Genomic DNA, 26,957 nt, shown 5'->3' with positions numbered 1-26,957 from the left:
GAAAAAATATACCAGAAACTATATGTACTTATAAAGAAATATGTATATAGTTTATTTCGTCATTGAAGTTAACTTTTCGTGCTGTTCGTGGATTATTGGAACTATTCTAACCATTAAGAACTTTTAATGCCACAATCAAATTAATTGATGGAACACTCAATAAGAGGATGAAATTTTATAGACCAGTTTGAACGCCAGACTCTTCCACCCTCTCCGAAATGAAATTCGATTGGATTGCGCATTCGAATGCGGTCATCACAGTTCGAATGAGAGCTGTAAACAAACCGGGACGCGTTTGCGCCATCATATTGGCCGAGGTCGGACTTGTTTGGCATCGGGATGACGGCGTTGGCGATCAACTCGGCGGGGGAGTCGACTTGTCTCGGGGAAATTAGGTCAGTTCCTGCAAAGGGTCTCGTAACACTCTCGTGCAGACTTATGCGATTATGCTCACGTATTCAATTTCTGTTTTGACTACGCATTATATTCAATTAAATGTCACATAGTTAAGCACACGTACATACTTCCGACAAAATTACACCAATCAAATGAAACGCCTATTTCTTTATATACTAATATAAAACAGGTAGAAATGTTCTACATAATAACATTATTGTCTCTTCAATTTATATGATTTACATCATTGTTTCCAACAATGCACGTAAACGGCAATGAAGGTGTATATAGGTTGTGTTTGATTTTTCGTTGTAGCAGCAAAAATTTTATCTCTTGTCAATAGATCAATCAATCACGATTAGAAAACTTATTTTATATTCCGCTTCAACACCCAAAAATCCAAACTTAAACAACCTCACAGACTGGAATCAGTGTTGCCAGCAGTGTAGCCCGAAATTACGATATAACGAATTTCCCTACCTGAAAAGTTCGAAGACCCTTTGCTGGGTTCTCTCTCGTTCTCTTTCTCTCTCTCTCAACCTAACTATTCTTACAACCATTAATTTTAAACATGCATTTAATAGTATAAATCATCAACTATTGTTTGCTATTTTAAAATCATTTAATTTTACTAATAACACTATTAATGGTTCTCATCCTATATTTATACTAATAGAACGATGTACATGAAAACATGAAAAAATGAATCTTCATCTCGGGAAAGTATAAACCATGGAGTTCCACAAGGAACAAATCTGTCAGCCTCACTGTTCGTTTTGTATGTCAATAAAATTAACAGTGCCATATCTAAATGTGATCATGGAATGTTCGCCGATAATCTTAATATTTACATAAGCTCAAAGTATAAATAAAGCAATTGTTAAAGTTGACCAGGATCTACTAACTCTAAATGAATGTGCACAAAATCATGGTTTAGACCAATAAACCATAAACTCAATTGGATAAAACAAACTAGACTTGTTAGTAAAATCTATTCACTTTTGCACTTGCTGTTAGAAAGAAATTAGTTAAATCGCTCGCACCTCATTTGCGATACAGTTCATCTATAATACCTGATTTGTGTGATACAAACAAACGTGATACACAAACAACACAAAATGCATATGTTAGATTCATTTTAAGACTAAAAAACGAGAGTACTATATATGATAAATTTAAAAGTATGATTATGTTAACATAATATACGTGACAAAAAACGACCTTCTTAACAACAATGTTTAAAATTATACACACTAAACAACCGAACTGTCTATTTGTTAAATACAATAGCAAAATTAAAACATTAAACTTAAGACCAAACAATATATTTGAAATTTCAATTCATAGAACTAAAATATACTCCAACACTTTCTTAATTACGACCATAAAGATGTTTAATAATATTCCAAGTATTATGAATACTCCTCTGGGAGCAGTATTCGCACTTCCAAAAGAATATATCTAAAATATCTGATGGAAAATAATTAACAATATCATAAAATCATAGAAACATAAATTAATTAATATTATCTATATTATGTCTTTTTGTGTTCTCTAAGAAACCGTAATAATAATGAAAATTAAAAACTAATTGGTTAATTAATTTAAAGTCATGACTATCAAAAATTTGTAACGTGAAATATATAATAAAAAAATATGTAAAACCTATTTACTTGTACTCTATTTGTAAAAGACCAAAAGAGTCTCCATAAATTGTATGTATAATGTACAACATAACTCACGTTAAGAGACAGAAAAGTCCATGACACCTAGTTTGCGAGGTTAAATAAAATGTCTCTCTCTCTCTCTCTCTCTTTCTCTCTCTCGCTCTTTTCCAGTTCCATTTATCGTAATTTTGACGGTTTTAAAAAAATGGACTAACTCTACAAGTTGCTGTATAAAACGCATGTAAAACAACAACTCCCATTCTAATTTACAACATCCAACGATCATGATTATGATCGGCTAGGCTATTGTGTTGGCGCAGAAGGAAATCTGTTCGATCATTTAAATTAACGAATCAATTGTAGGTAACAGTAGTTCACCAGCATGTAAGTAACGGTACAAAGGACTTAAAAGTAGATTTCATGTTCGTATAATCAACGCAACAGGAATTTTTTGCTGTTGCGACGAAAAGTGAAACCCACGGTGTATGTATTTATATAAAAATCTGTATTTAACAAGTTTTAACAAATTAAGCGTTATGGAAATACGTGAAGCAGTCATGTTCAGGTCCGCCTATTTTCCCCTAATTTCAGTTTGACTCAGTCCCAACGCCAGTTCGTGAAATCACAGCACAATTTCACAAAATTATCGTCACTGTGTTTGCTTTAAACCCGTTTCAGGACGGTAAGCAAAATACATTTACACAGTCGCCAGTGTATTCTTTCTGAGCTTTAAAAGGAGGAGTGCGTGTCGTAAAAAGCTCCAGGGCGATACTATGGTTTATTTACAGTGGGTACGCTTTTACGAGTAGAGGCTTCACCTGGTCCGGCGGACGACGAGAATTATTTAGAGCATCAGGTAATGAAGCACGCAGAAACTCCGGCACCGGTCGGACGAAGGTACGTAGCTATATTGAATTTTTTCTAAGTGCAAAACGTAACGCGTTCATACAGAATAACAGATAAAATTAAGCATGCCTTTACTAATATAAAAGGTACAGTGGATTTGCAAATGTTGAAAAACTTATGTACTCCTAACGTAGTGATAATGTCAAGCTGGTTAAAAAGCATAACTCACGATAAACAATGTTCACCAATCTTACTGCACTATCTAAATAAAGAGATTTCTAATGACTAATCTGAAAATTCAAATCGATAAACGGCGGACCAGGGCGAATTCTATCAAGCTAGAGAGATATTCTAACTCAGCCCGATAAATTCGTGTTTCTTTATAAATAAATAACATCAACAAAAACAAATGTTCGTTTTCTATGTTAAAGTATTCAAACATATTGTAGAGGTTATCTATTGTTTTCTGTTGAAGGAGATGGAAATAATTTTGCAGTCGTAACACGTTTTGATTTGTTCGCAAACTTATCACTCACACAGTTTCGATTGTTGTCAAGTAGTCTTTTGAGTAGTTTATATTGTCTGTTCAGTTCTATTGTTTTGAATCAGGTATGGAGGTTCCAAATAAGTCTTTTATTTCGATTAGCGGACGGCATTGCTTGCGGAGAGTGGAACAGAGTTGTAGCCTATTTGGAGAGAGGTGATACGACGAAGGGTGAAATTATTTGCTCAGATTTTTTTCGTTGAGTCTTGAACCATCCTATCAAAGAGGAAAGATTATGGAGATTTGAAAAGATTACTTCTGGGCGTGGTCTTTTTGAAAGGATGGTTGTATTATTCTGCATATGTGAGGAGTATCGGAATTGATGTCAATAGAGAATAATATAAGAATAATACGGATATAAAATAAGAAGAAGAAGAAAAATAACAGTAAGAATATTATAATAACAATTAATATAACAATAAGAAGAACATAGAATATACTGATGTATGCTGAACAGAGACTAGGACCAAGGTAGGGTAACATTAGCTTCAGTGTAGTGGATTGGGTAGTAAAGATTTTAAGATGGAAAACAAAGCAAAATAACACGTTAACGGTCTGCCAAATGCAATATTTCAATGTCTTAGGATGAATACTTTAATTATGTAGGTGAACCAACTAATTTCATCAAAATTTCTCATCGCTGTGTTACCTGTTTTACTGCGGTTTTCTGTTTCCGTTATTAGAAGTATCGACTACTTTTTCACTTACGAACACTCTTGATCAAGAGACCATCACTGGATCGTGTTGAAGAAGAAGGAAACAAATTGTTTGCTGCGGAGAATAAGAACATTTACATAGCCCTCAACTATATGCACGACGCGGACAAGGGGCTAGACTGACAAAAATAAATTCAAAAGAGAGCCTAGTAGAACTACGTGTTGTAAAAAAGTCACAGCAAAATAGACATTGCTTGCAACCATTATTTCCAAAACCAGGGAAAACATAATTTAATATATCTTGCATACCATGGCACAAAAGGATTCTGGGTAATTAAGAAGCACACCAACTGGCCTACTATGGTCTACAAGATCATACCTAGGCTCAGTTTTTAATAGAAGTATCGAGTCAATTAAACTGAATTAAAGAACTGGGAAAATTACAATCAGCGAGAATGCTGCAGTGCTTGGGGAATTGCTTCGAAGTGTTCTCTTGACATCATCATCATTATGTGTAGATACAGAAAAGTAACCGTAACATCAACCAACCTGATGGTATTGACTTGATGAATTCTGAGGCAGGAGGGTAGATTGTAGTTGTTTATCTAAGAATCAAATTGATAATTAAAAATCAATTCCAAAATACAGAATTTAAGCAGGATTGCATGGATCAGAAATGGTTTTAAAATTGTAAGAAATCAAAGACGGGATATGACTGTCGGTCTGAGATATAAGTTAATTACAAAACCGTTTCTTTTTAAAATAAGGTCTAAATTTTGAAAGTGTATCACCGTTATACGAAATTAATCAATCTATTAACTAATCGACTAATCAATTCACGAATTGCGGCAAGTTGATATATTATGTATGTGGTGAAGCTGTCGAACTCAATTATTAAATTAGCCGTGAGGTACTGTATAAATTAAAAAATATTTATACAGTATATCAGAGAGTATTAAAACAAGCAAAGGAAGCGAAATAAAATTATTACTATTTTGCTCAAAATAGTATGTATACGGTTTGAATATTGGGTCAAATCAATTCAATATAACAACAAACAATGCGTCACGAATTTTTTTCATATAGCCAATAAATAAAACACGCTAACCGCAGGAATGTACACAATTTTGAAAAGCGGTTCTCGTTAATAACAAGGTACTTTTTGAGCGGGTGCACTGAACTGTTGGTGGGCAGAACTCCGAGTTCGTATCGTGGGCCAAGCGAAACTGATCGTTTCAAAGTAAAAACTTCCGTACCTGAAAAAATCTGACACGATACCGGACAATACTATAAATATAACATATTAAGACAGACCCAAAGTCAGTAAAACATAGAATAAAATGTTATCTGTTTTACATCTGTATTACCCTCCTTGTTTGGGCCACTTTTCCAGGGAAGTAAGGTTATTTAATTTATATGCGTACTTAATTTATTGGGTTGAAATACTTCGTACTTTTATATTACCTAGGCTATAACTTTTATCTTACTTTACTGTGTATTTTTCGTTTCTGAATGTTTAACCAACGACCTCTGGCAGACGGATCCAAGATCCATGTCCTTAAATGCTTTGAAATCACAATTGCCATTTTTCTCTTCTTAAGGAGCAATAAGAAGGGATTATTATTATTATTATTATTACTTCGTACTTTCAGGGTTCGTCACTAAACTTCTGTTTTCTGACGTTGCACATTCGCATACGGCTTCACGTCATCTTCAGTGAGGAAGGATGTTTTTCTTAAGAGGAACGCACATTGGTGCATCGTAAGGAACTAAAAAGAATAGATGGACCCAGTAAAGTAATCACTGATCAGTGTCGATAAGTGCGACATGATTTTTATAGCGATAAAAGCGATAAATGTTTCTTTGAATGAAATAAATTTTGTTAATTTTAATAAATTTGTTTAGAAAAAATATTAGATCAAATTTTTAAGCTGTTCTATAAATACCTCTTCATGTGAGGATAGGTTTGGTAAATTATATTTTCAATATGCATGCCAGATCGTGCCAGTAGGGCACCGAGCACCAGGTATCGAAGGGGGATGAATCGGCGATACAATAGGGCTGAAATCGTTACTATGGGTTTTACCGTGTCACTTATCTACATATCAGGGATGTTCGATTTTTCTTATCACCATTCAGAACAGCTAACATGATGAAGTACTGACCTGAAACATAAAAAAGGGCTACTTTTAGAAATTGGCCTGAAACCAACAACACAAAATGATATAATTATTTATTTATTTTATCGGAAGGTCATTCTCTAAATACTCTAGACAAAGTCAAGTGTTATCTCACTGGGTTGGATGAAAGGGTTCATTGACACAGGCGTTAAAGGCGTCGAACCGGCGTGTTCGTGTTATTCTATACACGTGGGAGAATATAATGAAAAAGGAGGAGCGTTAAACATACGAATGATAATTTATTTAAATATATAAAAATAGCTAATCATCAAGGGAAAATTCAATTAACCCCTAAAGACCTTTAAAGACTTTTTCGAATATATTTCTATTGTATTTGCCCTTTTAAATAATCTAACTTAAAACAGTTACGCAATGTTTAAAATACTGTTGTACTACTTTTTATTTCGGTCCATGGATTGAGTGGCGGATTGTAAAGGTTTACGTTTTTCAAAGCGCGGAGAGATTTTGGGAGATATGTTACGTTACACGATGAGCCGATACGGTTCACTGCATAGTAGATAAGATAAGAGTAGAGAGGATTCCTGCTACAACCGTTATAAGATATGCTAGACGCTATTTTGGGAAGGCCGATACCGAAAAGAATGCTAAAACAAAATCTGCAAGTAAGACTACCCTTGAAATTCCAGCGGGCACAATGAAGTGGTACCCTAAGAGACTGACAGCGTAAAAAAAATCGATTCAGTGATTTCAGTCTGAATCCTACCCACGCCACCACTATGAAAATGAAAAGATGGATTGGTTAGGATTGTTGAACCAGCAGATTTTTTTTCACAGCAGGACCTCTTCTGTAGGGAGATTCTTGAGAATGATGTTGCAAGTCTCACTGACAGCCCATCTCATATTTTATCTTTCAACCTTGACACCCCGGGATAACCACAAATTCACTTTTTAAATTTATCATAGCCAAATGCTTAACTGATTTTTAAGCTGTTTAACTATATAAAAAATCATTGCGAATGAAAGTTTGAAGTATTATATTAGTAGATTTAATTAAAACGTCAAAACAATATATCTGAGCATTTCCAATTCTAAACTCTTCTCATATAAATAGGATGAAAAAAACAACTATAAACAATAACACATTGTTCTATAATACGATAAATTTAAGCCAGAAGGAAAATTCTAACAAGTATAACTAACGTTATTAAATGTGATTTTATTAATTTCGGTTAATTCAGAATCGGAAACCAGCGAAAACAGCGAGGATAGCCGCCCCAATTACAGGTTCATGACGAAATGTCGCAATTATTAAATTTATCAGCGTCGTTTAATTTAACTTGAAAGTTGCAAGTAAAATTAATTAATCTAAGTTGATACACTGGCTAATATTGAACAAAGATAAGATCTGATAAGAGTTTGATCTTCGTATAAGCTTTTTTTTTTAAAGTTGAGTGCATTACAACTACTTGAATTAGGACATTTGATATTGAAACGAAGAAAAAATACAATAAGAAACAAGAGTAGAAAAACTATCCATCGATAGACTCCAATGAGACTACAATGCTAATTTAATTAAGACTAGTGTCACTATCAGTGTCACTGTCACCGGATAGTAGATCCCGTGTGCATCGCTCCGTTTAAGGAAAATCCTCGAAATTAGGGTTTTGGTTTTGAGTATTTGCTGTATTTGCGGTTTAAATGTTTGACAAAAGATCTTGTTTTGTATGGGTAGATTCGTTGGACACGTTGAATGCAGCATCAAGTGTTTTTCTTGTGATTATAAATTGGGGAGTTTGGATGCGAAAGACCTTGGAATGTTTGGCTGAACCCCATACTATCAGTACGTAAGGTCCATACTTTCATAAAGGTGTAATAAAACAGTCTTCTATTTGTGAGAGGTAAGTCAAAGCTTTTAACAATAAGTCGTGAAACAGCTCTGTATCGTATCATCACTCCTTGACATTTTAGTCGTGTATGGGATTCCACGTCACGCAGTTGTCGAGGTCCTGTCCTAAGTACCGTACCTTCTCTGCAATTAGGAGGAGTACATTATTAAAGTTAACTGGAGGAGGGATCTTTTTGCGGAACGTGAATATTTTCTTTGTACACTAGGACTTCAGTAGGGTGTCCAGGGGTGTGTTGCTGAAGGTTTCGAATAGAAACGACAGAATCTGAGTTACTTGATCAACGCTGTATCGTGGGCAAAGATTAGGGGTGGTTTGGTGATCGGTATCTACCAATTAGTAGGTAGTTTGGGTAACATCCCGCGTCGACCCTTCAATGAATCGTAAGTACGGAAGGATCAAAAACAAGGATGTCCTTGAGCAAAAACAGCAAGCCCGGGTGCCAAGGGCGACACAAATTAACAAATGGATTGTTTATACCAATTCAAGGGATCGGACACAAATTGGTGCAAAGTCATTTAATATGCTTCTTTACGACACAGTACGAGAAATTTTTACTAATTATTCATAACGGCAATATTGTGTGAAATTAGATAATCAAAACTTTTTTTTCAGGAAATTACACCAATATTCCGTATATGCTGAAATAAGTTGATATGTATGGTGGAAAGTAATAGTTACTTATGGTATGTATTTTATATGCAGAATATGATGTATTAATTAATCTATAGCTTTCTTGTAGATAACGTTTCAATGAGTTGCAAGACGATTTGCAAAATAGTACATAGTAGCAACACGATACTCCGAGATAGAAACTGTTATTTCAAATGGTCTTAAATTTTGGTCACGCACGACAAAATTTTATTGCATTCTTGAAGGACACCGTTTGTTACTAAAAAAGCAATGCAAAGAAAGTTTCAACGATAAAAAATAAACGAACTGCATATAAATGGTCATGTATGTAGCGTTTTGTACCTAAACAAAGAATTAACGGCGAAATACACAAACTTTATTCACAATGTTTATTTAAACGTATTGTTTGGACGTAATAATTTAAGCATGTCCTAATAATGTACAAAAATTGGTTGTAGGAACTTGTCAAAAAGGATTTCGACATCAATTCCGACATTTCTGGCGAAGGCATTTGTTACAACCGCCTGCAGCGACTGCTGGATAAATACGTGTCGCTATATCTACCGTTTTATCCGACCCCATTCCACACAGAACCTTTTCCTCACTTCGTAAGAAACACGCACTAGGGAATATTAACGAACGGAGAGAAAAAAATTGATAAATTTCTTTACTTTCGCAGACGTTGATAAACCCCCGTTTCATATTTGTTGCAACTGCCAATCTGAAATTTTCTCAAGAAAAACAGGGGCAAGTGACTGACTGCTGGAAATACGTTAACGTTGATATATTTTGTAATCGTGAAGAGGTAAATGGGTGTGTTCACCCGATCCCCTTCAAACTACTTCTCGTTTTGAAAAATTATAATATTATTTCAAAAATTGATTTTCGTAGCTTTGTAAAGCTCCAATTTGGCTGTTTTAAGCGGGCAAATTTGATCGAGTAGTTTTTTAAAAGAATTTGAAGAACTTAATGGTGATCATTAGGCACAATATTTAGTATGTGCTGCTTACAAAAATCTAATACATTCAATATTAGTTCATTGCTGAAGTCAACGCGTTTGTGACAGGCTGCACATTTCGTTAGAAGATACCTAACGTATTAACGGACCTCTTCCTTTCTGGTCACTTTCTTTTCCGTACTGCATGTGAAGCACGCACTCGGCAGAATTAGGGAACAGGGAAAATATTGTCTGGGAAAACCTTCAATATCACAAATTGTTTTTACCTTCGTGTATCTACAAACGTATGGTGGGCTATTCTTTCAGAAACCGCAACTCTGACCAAGGTCTGTTTCGACAGGGATTTTTCGCAAATTCTTCGATTACAAAAAATCTAGAGTGGGGATAAGTAAAAAAAAAAAAAAAACTTATCGAGGCAAGAAGAACGGTGGGAATCATTGATACATTAATGGCAGGTGAATGAAAGCTATCTCCGAGCTCTAGTCATTACCAATTTCGCTAATAATTTAACCAACTATAAAACCATGTTAAGTGACACTAATGATCAGAAAAATAATAACAATAATAATAGATTTGGGTCGTTGAATATAATGAGAGTCTCTTGAATATCACCGGCGTTATAAGTTCATTTTCCAACAAAGGCAAATTGTTCCATTTTGGGTTTAAAAAAAATCATTTTATCGAAATTAGCCATTCTCAGCTAATACTCTCCCATTTATTCACTATGTAAAGAGAGAAAATTTCACACGGAATGCCAGCACCGTTATTTTAAAACGAATCTATGATGATTAGGGGTTTGAATTGCACGGTTAGGTGATCGACAGCCTCGTCGTTAACGTGGCGGCCTTTTAACATTCTGTTAGTAGGTATAGGAGGATTTGCGTTTTCACGACTTTTTCCAGATTGCAATCACTGCGGGAATTCTACGTCCTGTTGCGCTTTGTTTTGAAGTTGTTGTCAAACGAGACAACTGGACTTGGATGCCTTGACACCCAAGACCTTGAGCACCTGTTGGTAAATAAAAACCTGGAGAATTCACCCATTATCGAACACATTTCTCGTAACGTGCCGCTGTTTCAAAAACGGTTACAATTCGACAACAGGATAAAATATGAAAAAAAAACTATAGATTTGTTGTATGTTATTAAACTTTCACCTTTAGTAAGGACAAAATATAAAACACCTGGTGACTTACAGAGTTGACCTGATTTTCATCTCTCAAAAAATTACTAAACTAAAAAATAACAGATTGAAAAACTAAGAATTCGTCGGAAAGAGGACAGAAAGTATCCAACGAAAACCAGGCCAGAAGTTTCGAAAAAGTTAAAATTGCTGATGGCTAACACTATCTCTGATATATCAGAGAAAAACAGTAGACATTGAAAATATTGAACATAATTATCGAAAAGCAGGATGAATGGAAAGATAAGACAAGAAAAACCTGGAACTATCCCATGGTAAAATTACGGCTGAAAGATGAGAAATTGTACAAGAAATGGCATCAAGTTGAGCACTATATTTCAAGCCGAATTGCTAGCCAGAGAAACACTTGTACATGAAATAAATAACATGCATCTCAAGGGTACAACAACAATTGCATTATTGTTGTTCATGGCCAAGGAGCTCTAAACACTCTCCAAGCCTACAAGTTCAACTCAAAACTTGTCAGGGACTCCCTGAATATCCTTAAAAACAGAGATGTTACAAAGGGCCTAATCATAAGGAAATTGCAGATAACGGGGCAGCAGACATACAAGGTAAAAAGGAAGCGTAGGAACAAGTGATAGGCCCAAATCCATTTTGAGACATAAAACTATAACCACATTTTTATAACACTGGAATCTTTGAGTAATTACAGAATACAATAAATTTTGGGAAAGTATTCAAGGCATGAAATAAGCAAAAATCACCCAATTGGAAAAATGAAATCTAAAACTCGACAGGTATAATTTCAGGTAAAATTTCACATCACTTGAAAAAATGGGTTTAATGATAACCAATGTCACTTGCGAGTTTCACCTGTAAAACAATCATCAATAACATACATCACAATCATATTCCCCGTAATAATGCCTTACGAATAAACCGCAAATAACAAAAACAATAAAAATATTTACGATAGTTATTTGATAACAAGGGAGAATGATAACCCATAGAAGGAATGAATGAAGTATTATGAAAATCTTCAAAGGATATAATATTAACAAGTGTACAGAAGTCAAGTACCATCGAGCCCCAGCATGGCTATGTGAGTGTCTAGAGAAAATCTGAGAACAAACAGCAGACCACTTGAAACCAAATGAAGCCATCCCATGAAAAAATGAAGCATATCCCCTATACTCATTGCGAACAATTTTCAACAATTTTTCAAATAAAGTTTTACCGTTTTATGGTCTAATTAGTAATGAAGACAATATCCAGTTATTCTTGATGTGTTTTTCAAGGCAAGCGTGCATGGATCTTTACACTGATAAAATTTGATTCGATGGTTTATTATCGTATTTAAAAATAAATGTTAGGTATGTTACTTATATTCAGCTTGAATATGTTACAGCAAAGGTGACCTCGTTGTCGTTATGAAATTTAATTTCTGGCGGACAAATCAAAAATGGTTAACAGTCTCGTCAGACACCTTCCTTCACCTCACATTGAGAACAACGTATAAATACAAAAAAAAATCGCATAAACTGGGGAAACACTTAAGAGAAAACGTTCAATATCTAACTTCAATTCGTTGCTGCTAAGATAACCTAGTTGTCGTTATCAAATCTAATTCCTTGCGGGCAGGTTGGATGAAAACATACGGATTAAATGATTGTTATCAATCTGATTCAAATATTTAACAAAATATAGAAAATATTCTTTCTGAACAATTTAAACTTTTACCTGAGTTTGTGAAACTCGGAAAAATTCACAAAGCATATAAAGAATCGGAGAAAAATGTCTATTGAAGCTTTAAATAAAGGCCGCGACCTTACTATTTAAATTAATTAATCTTTATGTAAGGTATTGATTGAGATAAAAAAGTCAGTGTTACGAGCGGGATCCAAACCCACGACCTTCGGCTAAATACGCCGCTGCTCTACCACTTGAGCTATCGTGACTTCGATCCACTCGGTCACCAACTTCCTACCTCAACCCACCTTTCGAATTTTCCCTCCTTTTTGCCATTTTTTAAATTTCGTGTAATCTATTCGATTTTCGGCGACAAATGAAATGGCCACGGAGAGCTTTAGTGAAGATATTCTTCGTTTTACTTATTAAATCCATTAGATTTAGTGGTCCGATTGACCAAATAACTTCTTTCAATTAATTAATCTTCAATTAATTAATGTAAGGTATTGGTTGAGATAGCTCAGGTGGTAGAGCAGCCGCGTTTTTAGCCGAAGGTTAGAAACCCGCTCGTGTCACTGACTTTATCTCAACCAATAACTTACATAAAGATTAATTAACTGAAAGAAGTTATTTGGTCAATCGGACCTCGAAATCTATAGGACTTACTATTTAACTTACGTAGAACAACAAAAATTACAAGGGACTTGAATCAGTTTTTCTTCACACGTTTCAATAACAATTGATCACCTTTTTCTGTGCAAACTATTGAATGTTCTTTCTTATAAATTTTACCATCGCAATTTTGTTCTTTAAATAGGCAATAGTAAGTCAGGCAATTCCCTTTTTTTACGATAGGAATCAACGCTTTATCTCTCATATCTTTATGTTTATATTTATCAAGTAGCGTCTATTGGCAAAGTGCGTGTGCGTGTGCGTGTGCGTGCGTGTGTGCGTGCGCGTGCGCGTGTGTGTGTGTGCGTGCGTGCGTGCGTGCGTGCGTGTGTGTGTGTGTGTGTGTGTGTGAAAGGGAGAGTGTGGTTGAGTGAGAGAAAGAAAGAGACAAAGAGAGAAAGAGAGAGAGAGAGAGAGAGAGAGAGAGAGAGAGAGAGAGAGAGAGAGAGAGAGCGAAGAGGAAGTGGGATGATTAAGAAATAGGCAATCACTCATTCTTTGAATTTTCGACATTTTCTAATTCCTAAACGAATGCGTTTATTATTCAACGTTTTTCCCATCCTCGTCTTTTCATCATTCATATTTATCTTCATATTTTTAATTATAACATTCGCTAGGCCTATTTTTGAAGGTGGAGGTTGTATGAAATCTATAACTTACGAAGCGCAGGGCGCAGGGGACGACGAATCGACCAGTAAAAATTGCACGGGAATTATCGGGGATATTACGAGGAGTAGTAGGCTATGTTTCCGTGAAAGAGGAAAGTATGGGTAAGTGGTTGATATTCCGACCTCTGACCATTCAGAAGCCGACTTGACAAGTTGTGAATTATTTATCCTAATTCTTTTCGTTTTGCTGTTTTCCGATTTCTGCTAAAAAGGCTAATTCGACAATGTTTTAGGGAATCTTTTAGCGTAGCATAAATGAAATTTCTTATTCTCGCTATGATATTATTGTATATTTCATAAGCGAGTTTTACGTTCGAATGAGTGCGCTCCGTTTCAAAAAGATTTATTTATACATTTTATTCTTAAAGTTTATTTATAGTTCAAAAATGAAAATTACTTTGATGTGTTTTGATTTATAGAAACAAGATGTGCCGAATTACGCCAACATTTTGAGACGAAAAATGAAACTGTGAACGATTCTGAATTCGAGCCGGAGTGCATATGTGGGTATGAATTTGTGTGTATATATATTAATAATATTTTACATTACGTATGTGTAAATAAATAGTGTTTATTTTTTACTTTTTTTACTATATTTATTATTTATTTATCTTTAAAGGCTTTATTGATATTCAACCTTGGTAATGGAATTATTTTTTATATATTTTTACCTATTTATAAATTAAATGTTTTGAAATAAAATTTAATTAATATTGTATAAAACATTATATTTGATATTTATTTTAATACCAATTAATGTTTAAAAAACATCTAAATTTCATCATATTCAATTTTTCGACCACTTGAACAAGAGGCACCAAAATCTTGAGAAATTTTTTTTAATAAATTTTTTTTCCATGATTGAAATGATTTTAAGGTACAAAATATTTTTTAGCTATTTATTTTGGATTAAATTATCACTAAATGGAGTAAGAGTCACACACCACTTTCATGTATTAACACGTTCTTATTATCTGTTATAATAATTTAGTTTTCGTTCCGATTGTTTATTTTAATATGCCTTAAATTGATAGTTACCTGTTATCTTGGTCTCGCTGAACTCGAAACGCGGCTGATAGACAAACTCAGCGAGGATAAGCGGACCAAGATGATAGAGTACTATCAAATTATAGGTTCATCATCCCAAAGACTACAGCAGGAAATCTCACAATATGTTTTCAATGAAAAAATCAATTTAAAAAAAATCCCGCATGTCTATTTTTACACAGTCAAAATTTCCACAGGAAAAATAGGCCTGGCAAACTTAATACAAATTTTCAAAGAATTTTATGCAATGACAGGCAAAAAATTCCCCCTAATTGATTTATTTCATTTTCTCGATAAAAGAAAATTCTGTCCTTAATTTGTCTCATTGTTTTTACCAATAAAGATTTGTTTATGCAGTTTTAAATAGGGAAAATCGATTAGAGGTAAATACACTTAACCTTAATCCAAAACGAGGATAAAGTATTGTTCAATGTTTACTTTTTACGGAATTTGAAATGTTTATTCAGTCTTATTTGAATTGCGAAGCAATAAATTGTTTACTTTACATCTTTGTTTTCTTAACTTCAATTTTTAAACTTAAAATGCCAATTAGTGCTAGGGTTGTTGCGCGTGGTGTGGCTCTTATTACGTTCCATGAGCTAGAAGAATGTAAGGTATTGGTTGAGATAGCTCAAGTGGTAGAGCAGCCGCGTTTGTAGCCGAAGGTTAGAAACCCGCTCGTGTCATTGACTTTATCTCAACCAATAACTTACATAAAGATTAATTAACTGAAAGAAGTTATTTGGTCAATCGGCTATTGCCATCGGAGTTGCCTTCGAAATACTGCGAGACCTTTTCGATAAACTGGGCACTACCAAAGAAGGTCCATTTCTGGACGCCCTAGGGTAACAGAACCACAGGACCAATTTTTGATTTTGAGAATTTTGCGTAACCCGCACCTTACTGCTGTTCATTCGATTCATCAGCTCCAGAAAGTTCAAGGTGTCTAAATTTCTGAACGCACTGTTCGAAGAAGATTAAATCTGTATGGACTGATGGCTTTTCGCCCGGTAAGAGGACCAGAATTGACCAGAACCCAGAGTTGCACGGCTCGCATTTGCTCGAGAACACAACCATTGGTCTTTGGACGATTGGCCTGCCATACTTGTTACAAATGAGTGTAGATTTGCTCTACAATCCAGATGAGGGTGAAAGAGTGCGGAGAAGGCCAAATGAAGGCACGAAGCTTGTAATTTTTCCCAGAGCCAACCTTTTCGCGTGTGTGAGCGCGAATTTCAATAGAGAGTCGCACAAAGTTGGTTGTTGTTCGTGGAGGGTCTTCAACGGCCACTCGCTATGTGGATGAAATTTTGGAACATCATGCGTTGGCTATCCTCGATGATATCAGCGACAATACTATTCTAATGCACGATAATGCCCATCCACATGTCGCTCGCACAGTACAAACGCACATTCAACGGCATAACATCAGGGTCTTAGCCTGGCAACCACTCAAGACTAAAGCCACATCGAACATTTACGGGATAACGTCAAAAGACGAATAAAAGCACTTCCTGATCCACTCCACGATCTTGAAAGGTCTCTTCGTAAAGAATGGGCTATCCTCTAGCAAAGAGACATTTCCAGCCTGGTAGAAAGTATGTCGAGGCGTCTTCCAGATGTAATTAAGGCAAGAGGAGGAAATACGCGATATTGATATTAATTAAAGATCTAAAAATTAAAGCAAATTTTTCATTTTCCTTAGCAATTTACATTTTTTAAACTTTTTTTTAGACAAAGCCTTAATTATTAAACGTTAAACAAACGTGAAACTTTGATTAATGCATAAAAATATATACACATCAAGTTATAGTTCGAGTGGGTGCAATTTTTTACCTGTCAGAATACATTTAAAGTACAAACTGATATTGCGATAGAACAGGAATGAAATAGTTTATCAAATTTTTATAGTATAACATAAATGATTTTTTTAAAGATGAGAAGTGGGTCATGAGTAGTTATGTCTCGTATTTATATAATTCGGCAGTATTTTTTGGTATGTATTATATTCTTCAATATTGTCTGAACGATATTTAAGGTATTGTTATATTTAAGAAGTGAACATACTCTACAGCTAATCCTCGATCAAGACGTGACATAAATATTAAATCGCATTCTTTTCATGGACGTGGACAGTAGGTCAAGAGCCAATAGGCATGTCAATAAACTATAAATGCACATCAATTAAACCGTTTAATGCAGATTCCGCGGATAACCGGAACCTAGCGATATTGTGTTTGCGGTGGGGGCGGCGCGGCGGCGAAGAAGGGGCGGCCAAGGTCAGAACGCCTGGAGGTCACCGACACAGTTCTGGGGCCTCCTACTTTCCAGGCTCAGGAACGCTCTCGGCCAAACGGGTAACGGGCCCCGGCCGCCCCTCCTCTGGCATTAGGCGACCGTAACCGGCACACTTCGCCTCCTTTTTACTTTCCCTGTGGCACCTGCGAAATTGCCGTTGGCCACCCGAATTCCTCCGCTTAATTGCCGCGAATTAATTCTTCGAAACTAATTAGACGTTTATTGCTTTAATATCTCATTAAATTCTTATCTAAATTTATTGAAATGGACAGTTGTCAAAAGCGGCTTTGTGAAAACCTCTACTTTCATAGTGATTAGTGAAATCAATGAAAACCTATAGAATGTGAACTACTGTGAATGTTATTATAACTTTTGAAGTAGAAAATAATTTTTAAAAAAACGAACGAAAACATAGTTCTACCAATCACTAGAAACAGTTCTTTGTCATTCCATACCAAATCGGCAGAAATATTTCAATAAAGGACAACGTCTAACTAATAAGGAATAAAGTGAAAGTCAAATAAAGTAATACCTGTCGTACAGGAGGGCTTACCATTCAATTACCCTTTGAGTGTCGCGGACTTGAGGTCAAACCATTTTAAATTACTTTTGACACATTATTATTAAAATTGCATGGGCTGTACCAGGATTCCAACCCAAAACCGCTTGCTAGGTAAATACGGATTGGACAACAATACGGAGTCGTTAAGGCATACTTAGTCTCATGTTTCAATATAGAAAATAAATAAATATACATATATACATGATCGAAGAATTTGTCAGGGTGGCGGCCAGAGAAGGAACAACTCAGTAGTTAATGACTTTTTTTTATTATTAGCTACGTTTCGGACTTATTTTAGTCCTTCATCAGGCAAAACATTCTAGAACGAACAAAATACAAATAACAATTTCTATGCATTATTCGATAAAATCTAGTACAGCCACTTACTAGTTGGAGACAGCGAAAATGGAGGGATGCTTGCACAAGTTACCAATCAAAATTCAGAAATCGAATTATAAAAAGTTAAAAAGTTGAAAAGGGGGCCCATGTTATTGTTTGAATTCCAACTATTAAACAGGAAATAGCAAAATGCAATAGGCACGTAATATATAAAAAACGTCATAAACTGCTGAGTTGGTCATGCTCTGGCCGCCACACTGACAAATTCTCTAATCATGTATCCGTCATCCGGCCGACAAGAAACACCGACTACACTTACATATTTAAAAAACACGAAATTTTGTTATAGTTTTAAATTTCATAGCGATATTACGATGAAGAGATAACTTATTCAATAATATAAATTAAAGTTTACCAGTAATATATGTTCAATTAAATATTTTCTGATATGATATATGGTAAAACCGAATGAAAATGATTGCTTATGCTTGCTTATACGTCTACACACGGAGGAACTCAAAATAAACTGATTTGTAACTGGAAACACTGACAAGTTCTCATTATTGGCGGATTCATAGACGAAGGTACGTAAAAAAGATCAAAATCATCTGTTTCTTCAGTGAAATCATGGAAGGAACATCATTCCTGTCTTTGTTCGTTAACAGTGATGTTTCTACTGATGACACAAGCTTTGAACCTGTCATATTACTGTACAATCTGAGCGCACGGTAGTGCGCTGGCCACGTTCCAGCAAACTGACATGTGTATCATTACTCGAACCCATTCATCCGATTTTTCTTCACCCTCATATCCTTCCTATTAAGATGGGCTTTTGAAATTTGAAACATAAATTAAGCTTAGCTCGTTTAGGACATTGTAAACATTTGAGCGCTTAATATTAAACCTTTTCGAAAGGGAAAAATTTCAAAATTTACACTTATGTTACTGACTGACTCATTTATACATCATCAAAATTACATGGTACTTCCCGAAAAACTAGAAACGTGAGATTCGGTAAAACGGTCGGTTTTATGTAGCAAGTAAAATGCAAAACCTTAAAATTCCAATTTTCTCAAAATTAGTGCCACTTTAGGGTGAAGGGGTACAGTTTCACCATCAAAGTTTTAAGGCACTTCCCCTAAAGGTAGAAACATGAAATTTGGTACAAATAAAGGTCTTATATTTTAAAAAAAGGTAAGAATTTGAAAATTGCAATTTTCTCTTCTTATAAGAGAAAAAACCAAAATCAAAATTAGTCCCGATTTAGCGAGGGAGGCAGTAGTCTCATCATCAAAATTATAAGGCACTTCCCTTATAGGTAGAAACATAAAATTTGGTACAAAGGTAGGTTTTATATCGTGAAAAACGAGAATTCTGAAAATTGCAATTTTCTCTTCTTATAAGAGAAAACCTACGACATACATAATAGCTCCTGTGCGTTAAAAAAAACCAAGATGACGCCCACGATGTTGAAGTGTACAAAAATGTATGACATCCCAAAAAAACCTAACTGAAAAAAGTTGGTTACAGACCCTCGAAAAAATAGCCTATCCATTTAATATCTACATTGTGGCCAAATCCGTTCTTCTTTTAGTTCGTAGCTTGAGAACTAAAAAAAAGGTAAAAGTTCCAGATTCCTCCCAAGAAAGTCTGCCTATCAAAGTAGTGATATCTGCACTGAGGACAACCTCACTTCACTCCTACTTTTATGAGCAAAGCTGTTCTTTTATTTTATATTGGGTGACACTTGGCCAGTTTCTGAATGACCAATCAATTTTTTTTTCTTTTCTTTTGCATTTTATATCTTCCCTTCACCCTGATGTTTTAGTATTCATTCACACTGGCCAAGTGCTGTAATGCGTTAATTTAATCATAAATCTTTTTTAAAAACTGTAGTAAATTACGACTAAACTATTAATCCGGCTTTTCGCCAAATAATTTAACACTAAAATTAAAATTAAGGTTCCGCTATTTTAAAATTAGGAAAAAATTCTTATTGCGACCTTCTTGAGTCGAAATTTTCCAATTAGGCGCAGCAAAAATGAAATCGATAAAAAATTTAACTCAAAAGATTTTAATGAGGTCACGAAAACATTAAAAATATTTCACGAGTTCTTAAGATTCCAAATGAAGTTAATGAAGTTCATTCGGAATTAAAAATTAATAAGACAAAAGCATTAAAAATGTTTTACATTTGTTTTAATGACAAGGTCCAGCTGTGTAAATGTCACGTCTCCATTATAAGTGTATAATTTTCGGACGGCGTGTCGTTTCTTAACAATTATTTCCTAACAATTGAGGTTATGAACTGGCGTAAATTTAACAACGCCATTAAAACAAGAGCAACAGGTGCATTGAACAAGTCGTAGCGGACAAGCATTTGAGGGGTTCATTGCTTTAATGCGACAACATTGGCTTTTCTTGAGGACAAGGTTGTAACGGCTTTTTGAAGATTTACGACCGATAACAAAACAGCGTATTTATGACATAATTATCTTTCTCAACACATTTTCAAGTGAGATGGACGCCTATGCAAATCAAAGAAAACAAGGGAATTTTGAACAGTGAGGTTTCTCTAATCTCCAAAGGGCCAAATGGCTTTTTGATAGAGAATATCATGAAAAAATTATTGTAAAATGATTTGACCCCTGGTTCGCATTCCCAACGTTAAGCCCTCCTGCATGACACCAATTAGTTTCATTTATAACGATCTATATCAATATTAAACAATGACCTAACATTAATGAACTCTCTCGCCGTGCGTTGGAGAAATACCGGTGGATTTCTACTGGGAGCATGCCAACATCCGAACCTAACAAACGCGATCTTATCTGTCGCTAAACACCAATGAACACGAATAAAAGGAAATGGCTGCGTCAATCAAGAGCAGATCGATAGATGGCCCTCGGAGATATGAATAGAAGACTTCGACAAGAAGGACTTACTTTGGAGCTAAATCCCGCGCGTATGTGTCCAGCATGTACAGAAAGATTGCTTGATGTGTTCCATTAAATAGAAGAATGTAATTCCTCGGTTCCATATAGAGAGCGAGTAGGATTGCCACTCTGTATGAGAATTGTGCCTGAACATGGCTGCGAATCTTTAGGATTCCTTGTTCCTATTTTTGGAGGAAACAGGGCTTTTTTATTGCATTAGGTTTGGTAGAAAACGCGTTTTATGTGTTCTTTTGTGTGTATTAGAGTAAATTTATTGGATTGAGTGTGTAGTTTTAGAAGGCCCGAAGTGGAATATTGAGTACCTTGTAGCCCACCATCCTGGAGTGAATGATTTCTAAATAATGAAGGATGTAATGATGGATAAATGAGCTTTATTTGCTGTAAAATTCCTTCATTTTAAGATCAAACGTTAAACATTTATAAGGATTTAATGAAAAATTTGAAGGAAGCCTGCCCCACCTTAGCACTGAAAATTTCTCCCTTGACAGAAACCTTTCCTTGGAAGTTTTAATTTCACGTAGAGCGGTTTGAAGATGCAATAATCGGATCCTCGATTGAATTGAAATTGATGTACGATTGTGACGAACGTTCATAAACCAGTGATAAGGTCAACGAATTCTTTGAGTCTTATTGATTAGAGCTCTGGCCCCCTAGTGGCATTCCATAGCTCTAAAAAGCACTTCCCTCGCATTGAAACTAATGCGTTTGCTCCCGGTATTACGCTGTCCATGTATGAATTGTCATAAAACTATATACTTTTTTTCCTACCTATGTGCATTGATTGATGAATTTTATGGCACGGAACGTGCCCTCCGTGCCGTGGGTCACGTAGCCTCCAAGATAATTTCGAGAGGAGAGCGCAAGTCCGGATGAAAATCTACGGCCAAATAGTACTGAAATATGAAACTACCAGCTAAAAAGTATTGAATAATAATTGAAACGGACTAGCATTGGAGCAAAACATGATTTTCACACTACTAAAAACCTGTTTAAACAGAATCTTTGCAAATATTTACGAATACTGCAGATTGTTAAACAGCTTAAAAAATATAACTAAAGAAGAATGTTAAGAAAGACTTGCATCTATAAAAATAATTAAATAAGCTAACCTTTCTTCTTTTTTGGTTATTATTTTGTTTGTGGTTATTTTTTTCTCGTAATCACATGCCTAGGATTTTGACCTCTAGCGACCCGACAAAGCTATAGTTTGTGGTATAAACAACCCATTAAAATCAACGTAAAAATACTAATTAGTTATTCAAATTAATTAAATATAAGTAAAAAAGTACGATTTTGACTAACGTCTTTATATATTTCATTTTGTGGCAAGCTGAATTCTAACAATACTATTGAAAGTATGATTGGAGGAAAACAGAAAACATTTAGCCAATGTCTAATAAGAATCGATACAAAAATGACACTATATATGGATATATGGCAATCTCCCATCCCTCTCTTTCTCTTTATCATTTTCTCTCTCTCTCTCTCACTCACTCTCTCTCTCTCTCTCTCTTTTCCCAATAAGATTAGTCATTTATCTGTAAGACGGGTTTCGACCTCTCATTATCTTCAGTGGTGGATTTCATCTTATTAATTTTTTTTACAAAAGTACAGATTCATCACCCTTCAGACTAGAAGAGGAAATCATACAAGTTTATAATTGCTACATGAGTTAAAAAATGGCAATAATTTAAAACACGTTGGGGCATTACAAAACAATATCACACCAATCCACTACTGAAGATGGCGAGTAACCGAAACACATTTGATAAAACAGCCATGCAAACACATAAGGACATATCTCTTTCTCGCTTTGTTCTCTCTTTCAGTTTTCTGTTTCTAAAAAATAAAAAATAAATTAAATAAAAATAAATAAATAAATTAAATAAAAATGAGATCATCGCTAAAGCGGTTGTAATTAAGTTATGCTGACATTTACAACATTCCGGTTTAGTGATTACGAGGAACATCCGGTGATGTGAAAGGAGAAAATAAATTAACCTAAATTCGCGAAATGCTGGTTGAAATCAAACTCATTATTTTGTTTATTTTTCAAATTGAGGAATTATGCACAAAAAACTGCATTTTTTGATGTAAGAGTAATTATTATCATGATCTGTAGAAATATTGGACAATTTCTGATCTTATTCTTAATTGGTAAATTAGTATTATCTAAACTCTCATTTGTTTGCACTATCAACAGGGAATATGCTCGAGAAAGGGAATTATTATTCGTGTTTGCCTAGACGTAATGGTCCATTTAAACGAACCTTTGTGGGTTCATTTCCCTGCAGTTCCTGTAAATGGAAATTGTATCTGGAAAGGAAATCGTTGTCTTACACGTATTCCAGATATGTAGTTACGAAGTTACTTACAATATGGCCTTTTCCTCAAATATAAAGCGAAAAAAAAGTCCTAAAAATGTAAATTATAGAGTGAAAAATTATTCCAGTTCAATAATTTATGTTAATAACTTGAATTGGGTATATTGCCTATATAAAGCGTACTGGGAAATATAGTCGTCTTTTCTTCTGGATTTTGGAAAACGCCAGGGGAAAGAAAAAGAAAAGACGCCGGTTTTCCGTGTATGAATTTTATAATGGGAAATTTTATAAGATCTGGAGAAAAGTCAAATTGACAATTGTCCATATTTTCGTGCTTTTCAACTCGGGGTGATCCGTGTAAAAATAAAATCACCACCCTCTTTCAGATTTTATCCGTTTTTGAACAGTCGATTATGACATCCTTTCGCAACATGCGGACTTTTTCATGACACAAATAAAAAGACGTATTTCAGGCGAATATGATCGAAACTGAAAAATGATCGATATTATTGTATTTAAGAAATTCTTCCCGTTTGGATGATCAATTAATTTTAATGTCTACGAGTTGACAAAATTATTAAATGATTTATAGTACGAATGATAGATAACGGTCATGCAATGTGTATATTAAAAAGGTGTTTTGACATTGATATAATCTCATCGTTCAATTATTTCACCACACAAAAAAGCTCGTAATTTTCATACCTGAAATTCGTTTAAAACTTTAGGATCAAGCTTGCTTTAATAAACTCAGACAAAAACCGGACTTGTGTTTATTGGTTTATTTACCAAAATATCTTAATATTAATACCTGCCTTAAAACGTAAACACAACATTAATAACTTGTTGTTTACCTTTATAGAGTGTTACTAATTCTTTTACGTTCTTTAGATTAAAAATAAAGAAAAACCGTTCAATTTCATCCTTTCCAGAGCAAAATTGTTGAGTGAACTAATTGGTTTTTTAAATTTTATATGATGAAAAAATAAATTTGAGTAAAAAATTAATCATTATTTTCTAAGCATGGCTTTAACGCGTTTAAGATCTCGCCCGAGCATATGCTAGGGCCACCTGGAAGTCTCGATCGAAGAAGAGGTAATAATGGTTGACCGTGATGTACGACGGCTAGAAACAATAGTTTTATTGTTCTTACAGCACTACGGAACCGTCATTTAATGGCTTAATTGATAGGTAGTCAACGCCAAACAGTCCGAAATGTAATGGTGAGCTCTACATTCAGGAGGCTTCGTGAGAATACCCGTCTCTAGACGTCCTGCATCAGAATTCTCTGGAGAGACATTGAGTAGGACTTCGCTTGAACACATGAACAATGGGGGCTGTTCTCTTCACAGATAAGTGTCGGTTTGGTTTGTGGCAATTAGATGATCGGGACCGTGTGAGGGCAGACTTGGAGAACGCTTTACTTCAGGTGCCATGCGTGCGAGTCATAGCCTTTAAGGCAGCCAGTTATGGTATGGGGTGGATCAACGTCCATGCCCGAACCGAACTGATAATCATACAGAATGGATCTAGGTCTCCACTAAGGTTCATTCAGGGAGTTCTTCTGGAAGCTGTAGTCCCATTCGTTCCATTTATTGGGAACAACATGGTGTTAATGTATGATAATTCTCGATATCATGTAGCTCGAGGAGTCACCCAGTATAGGTTGTAGGCATTACCACAATCAATTGGCCAGCACGTTCTCCTGACATGAATCCTGTAGAACACTTATGGGGCATGATAAAGAAACGGGTTAGGTATCGTTCGCCGCATCGAACAAGCGTTGAACAGATTCCAACCGATCTTGTTGAAAGAAGAATGGGATTATGTTTCACAAAATAAAATATTTACTTGCCTAGGAGACTTACGGCCTTCCACGAGGCTAGAGGAGGTAATAAGCGTTATTAAGAACAAAACTAGGTAATGAATTGTTAGTTAATTTTTAATATCCCACTAAATTATTTTCTCGTGTTTTGGCGAAGTTTCTTTCAAACCATCATAATTACATAATTTTTATTAAAACTTATGACTTTCTGATTTCGCTGAATTAGGTTTACAAAGTTATAATTGGTGCGATTTAAATTGGTTGAAGTTATAAATTTAGTTGTCAGGAAGACACTATCAGACTAAAAAAACGTAGAGGCTGGCATATTGGACTGAGGAAAACACGTTCTTTTATTCCGAAGTAATCACACAGGGAAAACATTCCTACACTGTTCAAAATAGATTCATTACCCTGGCAATTTATTAACGATTCGTGCATATTATCAACTACACTGGAATTTAAACCAAAATAATCGTCCAGATCTTCTTACGACGAACGTATCAGGCCAATAAATACATCTTAATACATAATGTGTCCCTCTCTCTCTAGATAATCCTGGTCTAAGTGAAGGAATCAAACAATTTCAAGATAAAATAAAAAAATCATAGGAATCGTTTTAAAAACAATGACAACCACGATAATAACCTTTATAATTAGAAAGTGTCGGTTAAACAGATTAATCGTCGGTGCAATTCAATAATGGATAGACAGATTATTTATTTTGTATGGAACATAAATTATATCTAGGTATATATTTTGTTATCCTTTGTTTTTACGCAATCGCTAATTGTTCTATGATAATCACTCACGACGAGTATTTTTGATTGCATGAATTGTTATCAGGCGCGTTGCCATTGAACTTTTTTTGTATCCCGGCTTTTTTTAAAGGAGCACGATAAGCAAAAAAAAAGTTTTTATTGTACTTATGGAATAAAAAATTGATTGTAGCGGGGTTATTAGTAAGATGTTTTTCCGGCTGAAAGTTTAAACAGGTTGAATAAAGATCGTAAACCTTTTTTCAAATCATTTATTTTTCAAATTTTGTCATCGATGTCTTGTTTTTAACAAGGAGGAAGGCGGCTGGCATGGTCTGGAGCGAAATCTGGAATATGTACTTTACACCGAGAAGCCCGCCCGCATGCATTCCCGTTGATAAAGTAGGAAAGTATTGATTTCCCGAGGGTTGAACTAGCCCTCTGAGGAATAACGAAATGGACCGGATGTTCTGACCCGACTCTGGAATTTGAGACTGGAATTTCAGCTGCTTTCGTATGTATGAGTTGGAAAAAGCTAATGAGTTATGAGAGGGAGGACGTTAACTTCTAATGGCAGGAGGATGAAATGGAATTGATCAGCCACCCTTGTTATTATTATTATGTATTATTATTATTATGAGAATGGCCGAGTTGAAATACAAAAGTACAAAAAAAAAAAAAAATTCTAAAGGTTTTAACTAAATATGTTACTTATTTCAACTCAATTGAAAACCAAGGAAGCACTAATTATAGTTAAATTTGATCATATCTTCTGTTGTACGACCGAGACCTAGACATGAGTGAATTTTACATAAAAATGTCATAGATCATATAAGGAAAATAAAGACACATTTTTCACCGTCAGTTGAAACTCATGTCACACAAGTGACATCACACAAAGTTTCCTGACAAACATCGTGTCACGACAGA

General features: G+C 34.9%; 1 protein-coding gene across 8 annotated transcripts in view; it reads right to left on the bottom strand.

Moving 5' to 3' along the window:
- LOC106661667 (lysine-specific demethylase 3A-like) overlaps positions 1-26,957 on the bottom strand; it is a 475,583-nt gene that overhangs the window by 409,287 nt on the left and 39,339 nt on the right. The window contains exon 1 of one of the 8 annotated variants that reach the window (XM_024227953.1): positions 5,597-5,658. The exons of the other annotated variants lie outside the window; for them this stretch is intronic. The gene's annotated coding sequence lies outside the window, so the exon portion shown is untranslated. Of the gene's footprint in view, positions 1-5,596; positions 5,659-26,957 lie in introns of those variants that run through there. 8 annotated transcript variants of the gene reach the window in all.

The sequence above is a fragment of the Cimex lectularius genome, unplaced genomic scaffold (genome assembly GCF_000648675.2).
Source record: "Cimex lectularius strain Harlan isolate CLEC.00 unplaced genomic scaffold, Clec_2.1 scaffold59, whole genome shotgun sequence".
NCBI lineage: Eukaryota > Metazoa > Arthropoda > Insecta > Hemiptera > Cimicidae > Cimex > Cimex lectularius.
Note: the sequence above shows the minus strand (reverse complement) of the source record. Positions and strands in the feature narration are given on the sequence as shown.